A 6,000-nucleotide genomic window follows, 5' to 3' on the forward strand; every position below is an offset into this window, starting at 1 on the left:
AAAAATTCAAATATTAGCTGGGCATGGTGGTGGGCTCCTGTAATCCCAGTAATCCCAGCTACTTGGGAGGCTGAGGCAGAAGAATTGCTTGAATCCGGGAGGTGGAGGTTGCAGTGGGCTGAGATGGCGCCACTGCGCTCCAGCCTGGGTGACAAGAGCGAAAACTCCATCTCAAAAAAAAAAAAAAAAAAAAAAAAGATGTCCTATTATCTCCTGAGCAGCACATAGTAACTGACTGCTTACAATATGCTATTTTTACAGAGACTCTAGAGACATGTTTTTTGTTTGTTTATGTTTGTTTGTTTGTTTTTCTGGGTCAGTGGTACAGTTTAGTTCCTAAGCAAACTAGGCCAAAGATCAACCCTACTGAGGTTAGTTGTGTGGACCCTTTCCCCTGACCCCAAGTGTCTTTTTTGTACCAAGCATGTGTCTTCAAACTGGACAAGTTCCTCACCTATGGAAATTGAAATAATTTCCAAGACTTTTGTCTTCTAAGCTTGATCTCAGTCTGCTGAAAGGAATGGAGTGGATGCTTTTCAAGCAAATCATGCATTGGGGCTCTTATTCCAGTGCCTCAGTAATATTTGAGTTGCTGGGATATGGGGAGTTATGACTGGAATATCTGTTCCAGTGACAACTTTCCTTCCATGAAAATTTTCTGTAAAGAATTTGCTTTTGTATACCTTTACAACAACTATAAAAGTTTGAGTTGAGTACTTGGAAATTTAGTGAATCTACTCTCAAGGGTAATTAGAGGAGAATAAAATAAGGATCGGGAATATCAAGAGTCAACACACAGGTGGAACTGAAGTGTTTTTGTTTGCTTGTTTTTTGTAATAAAGCCTGGGGCAAGATTTAAAAAAAAAAAAAGGGTAGAGACCTCTGTGTGCTGGGAGAGAGAGCCCTAAGGCTAAGTATGAAAACTTTGACCTGAACTTCTCAGTAGCCAAGCTCAGAATACAACCTTGGTGTCTGAAGTATGCCCAGCTACTTACTAGTCACCCAGAACTTTTTCCATCTCAAATAGTCATAGTTCCTATGTGTTTTTGAAATTTTGAAATACTGTAATCATAAAAACAGAAAGATATTACCATTCATGTGAAGGAAAGACACAAAACCAAAAGCCTCTTGCCCTTCATCATGCCCATGAAACAAATGTACAAGGCTATCCTAGAGGCTGCAAGGGAGCTGAAACCCTGAAACTTCCAAAAGGTAGTAAATAAAAATTAATGGCACAGAGGCCAATCTAATTTAGCATGCATAAAATATCATTAGTGCTATCTATATTGAGTGTTCTGTTTTTACTGTTATATGTTAGTAAACATAAAAATTAAACCTTTCCTAGGTTTTACCCCTGATCTCCTTGCTACTAAGTCTTTATTTTCCATAATGTCTTAATTCTGGAAATACAAACCATTCTTCCATGACGTTTTTCAGAAACTAATCCTAATTGTTAGAAAGTAAAGACTATAATGTATTATAAAATAGGTTATTATTGCTGTTATGTGGGCAGAAATGAGAATTACATATTGTGATAAATATGAAAGCAACTATAGCTTATACACTTCCTGAGCCTCAGTTTCCTTATCAGTGAAATCTGTGCATATGAGCGAAGGTGATGGACTTAGTAGTAGTTAGAGCCTCTTCCACCCCTAACGTCTCAGTCTATTCACATTTCTCACAACTCTAAGTGCAAGAAACCAGCTTCAGAGACAAGACTGCTAGTTCTTTCTCATTAAAATCGAATTTGCATTTAGAAAGTGTGAAATTTAGGAAAAAATAATTGCTAGAAAAACAGAAAAAGCAATGATATTTTTATGTCACTCCATTTACTTCCTTTTTATGAAATCAAATAGTTCTAAATTCGTTAGCAAGACATCCACAATTTCCATGATATTTCTTTAAATTCCCTTTCTAATCCCATTTGTCCACTCATCCTGCAACAGGCAACCAGCTCACTAGTTCAGGTAATATGCTGGGGATTGCCCCAACCAGTTACTTGTATATTTTCTCCTCCCATCCTGGAAAGCCCTTTCTTCTATCTGCTTATCAAAATTGTACCCATTCTTTATGGTCAAAGCTCACTTTTTAAAATTGGATCTTTCTAATTAGACTAATCTTCCTTCTGTTTCAATCTCTAAGCATCTTAGAGGCACAGCCTATTAATGTTGAAGGGTTTATTTTATTATTTTTATATTAAAGTTAAAATATCATATATAGTAGTCCCTGCTTATTCCCCCAGGGGATATGTTCTAAGAACCCCAGGAAATGCATGAAACCATCAATAGTACTAAATCCTATTTATACATTTTCCCCATATATACACACCTATGATAAAGTTTAATTTATAAATTAGGAACAGTAAGAAATTAACAAAAATAGCTAACAATAAGGTAGAACAAATACAACAATATACTGTAATAAAAGTTATGTGAATGTGGTCTCTCACACTCTATCAAAGTATCTTACTGTACTGTACTCAGCTATTTTTGGACCATGGCTGACCATGGGTAACTGAAACCACTGTAAGTGAAATTATAGATAAGATAAGGGGGATACTATACTTTTCTTCTTACATTAAGAGCTTTTTGAGGGCAAAATTTTGGTCTTCGTGTTTGTACATTTTTATGCTTACATTTCATGCAAGTATTTATCAAAATGCTTTTATAATGTCTTAAAAATAGTACCAGAGTAAGATCAGGAATTTTGAGTTCCAGTTTTACGCCCTTTATCAACTAATTACGCAGCCATACACATATTATTTAAACTCTATTAACCTCAATTATCTCATGTAATATAAGGATAAAAACATCCACTCCACATGGAGGATTAAATGCCAAAGAGCTTTTAAAATTCTAAAACACTATATTACTTTAAGAACGAAAGTTATTAATGTTGTTCTTATAATTTTATTATGGTAGTCACTCAATGACTACTAAATGTGTCTTTAAAAATGAAAAAGCAAAAATAAGTAGATAATAAATGTCATATTTGAATTTGGTTATAACAGAATGGGAATGACTATACTCATTTATTTTTTCTCTCTCCCCAAACTCTATTAAAATAAAATTAAAGGAAATTTTTAGTAGCTAAAAAAGCAACATTACAAAGAGAAAAATGAGGAGACAAGAGCAGACAAGGGATTTCTATGAACTTTTACAAATTTGAAAGTGGATGAAGGAGTAATAACTGGCATAGCAGAGCAGGGGTCATTATACCCTCTAAACCTGGAGAAGGATACTTCAAGGATAAACCAGAGGATCCTCCCTAGGAGCCCAGGAAAGACTTGCAGCTTACAGCACCTGGGAAGGTGTCAATGAAGGAGGGATGGAAATGAAACTACTGTGTGTAGAGTAGTTTTTCTTCATATCCCCTCTCTCTTCTGTATTCCTGTGGTCAGACATTATTTCATTCCTATTCTCTTCTCCTTCCATTCCTCCAATCCCAGGAGAACAGAGGTTTATATGCTAAGGAACTGAACCTTACAAGTTCTGGACTTGAGTGCACCAGGCACAGGGGAGGATGGAGGTCAGATGTGGGACCAAAAATACAGGGAGATGAAGTGAATGTCTGCATTTTGAATGGTAATGATAGCGCTCCCAGCTTCCTTTCTCTCCCTGCTCCTAAATGCAAGGAATAAGATAGTTATCGTCAAAGCTAGAGACTGGAAGATTCCTCTCTGGATAAAATAGAGAGTTCGGGGATATGACACACAGATAATGACATATGGAGGTTTTCCAATTGGATTGGGGGCAGATAATCGGTAAAAAACAGGCAAAAAGCAAAACAAAACACAAAAAACTGTTTGTCATCTCATTTCTCTAAAGTGAAGTGGAGAAGTTAAGGCCAACTCTTCCCCACTTGCCATCCTCCCACACAGGGAATCTCTAATTTGCTTTTTACTGACTCGTATTTAAATATGAAGTAGCATTTAATGAAGGAATATCTTTAATTTGAGGAGTAAGGTGAGGAGGGAGAGACAGCAGGAGACAGAGAGAGAGAGGAAAGGGAAAGGAAATCTAAAAAAATAGAATTGAAAATTTCAAATAAAACTATAATATATTTAGAGAGAGAAAAGATAAGGCTGAATTCTTGAAATAAGTACATGATATGATTTTAAAAAGGTGTAACTGGAGAAATTTTTAAAAATCAGTAAATTAAAATTATGATTGCTTATATGAAAAAATATTTTAAAATAAGATTCCAATTGTTTTTTTCCAAAGTTTGAACTAAAAAGCAAATGTGGAAAGACAGCATAGGAAACAAGAAAGTGAGATAATCTGAGGAGCTCTAACATCCAACAAATATACATATTACAGAGAGAAGTTTGTTTTTTTGCAACTAACTAGACACAGAGATAAATATTTATAGTTTGACTGACTGACTGTGTCTTCTGCTGATTGCAAAAACACCACCAGCTATAAATCATCTCATCTATAGCTTGTCTATTCCTCACTATATAAGTAGAAGGCAAGAACACCCTGCCAAGACTCTCTGATCTTGGGATCTAGGGTACTGTTCCTATTGCTGTAATGTGAATACAATAAATGTCCTTACTTCTTTATTTTTCTCTCTGTCAATGGAGACAAATACATTAGAAAAGAAGTAATAGAATACATTGTCAAAAAAGTAAAACATCGAAGTCTCCAGACTGTGGGCCCAGAGGGCCCATCTCAATAGGTGGAGAAATATTCATGTGAAGGTCATTGGGAATAAAAAGAAGAGCCTTAAAGGCTTCCATCTACTGTCTTCTTTCATTTTGTGCTGCTATAATAAAACACTCAAAACTGGGTAATTTATGAAGCACAGACATTTATTTCTCACAGTTCTTGAGGCTGGGAAGTTCAAGACCAAGACACCAGCAGATTCTTCATCCGGTGAGGGCCTAGTCTCTGCTTTCAAAATGGTGCCTTGAACACTGCATCTTCTGGCAGAGAGGGACATTGTGTCTTCACATGGCAGAAGGCAGAAGGACAAAACTGGCTGAACTATCTCCATCAGACTCTTTTATTAAAGCATCTGATCTCTTTCATGAAAGAGGCGCTCTGGTGGCCTAATTATTTCTTATAGGCCCCAATTCTTAATACTATCACATTTTCAATACCTGAATTTTGAAGGTGATATATTCAAACCATAGCACCTACTGAGGACCAGGAATGAGAATGGAATTGGATTTTCAACAGCAATAATAAACTCTAAAAATTAATAGAGAAATATTTTCAAACTTCTGAAGAAACATTATTTTTAACCTGGATATCTAGTATCGGAAAAACTTTCAGTCAGACGCAAGAATAGAATTAAAATAAATCAAGCTATTTAATAACTACAAGCATCCTCTAGCAATTAGAGGATGTACTTCAGAAAAATACAGAACTAAACAAAGAAGCATGTGTATGATTCAGGAAATAAGGTATCTCCCCCAGAAGTAGAGTAATAAGAAGATTTAAGATGATGGGAATATGATCAGTTATACTGAATCAGGAAAACAGAGAGCTCTAAAGAAGGGCAATCATATAGGAAAAGAAAAATCATAGGTTATTTATATTTGAAAAAACATGGTAATGTAAAAAAATTGTTGAAGTACTTCTGAAGAATTGGTGATAAATGTATAGAAAACCCATAAATAAAAATAATTTATACTCAAAGGATTATAAATTATTCTACTATAAAGACACATGCACATGTATGTTTATTACAGCACTATTTATGATAGCAAAGACTTGGAACCAACCCAAATGGCCATCAGTGATAGACTGGATAAAGAAAATGTGGCACAAATACACCATGGAATACTATACAGCCATAAAAAAGAATGAGTTCTGTAATCCCAGCATTTTGGGAGGCCAAGGTGGGTAGATCACCTGAAGTCAGGAGTTCAAGACCAGCCTGGCCAACATGGTGAAACCTTGTCTCTACTAAAAATACAAAAATTAGCCAGGCTTGGTGTTTGGTGCCTGTAATCCCAGCTACTCGGGAGGCTGAGGCAGGAGAATCACTTGA

Source organism: Macaca mulatta, chromosome 14 (genome assembly GCF_049350105.2).
Source record: "Macaca mulatta isolate MMU2019108-1 chromosome 14, T2T-MMU8v2.0, whole genome shotgun sequence".
NCBI classification, from domain to species: Eukaryota; Metazoa; Chordata; class Mammalia; order Primates; family Cercopithecidae; genus Macaca; species Macaca mulatta.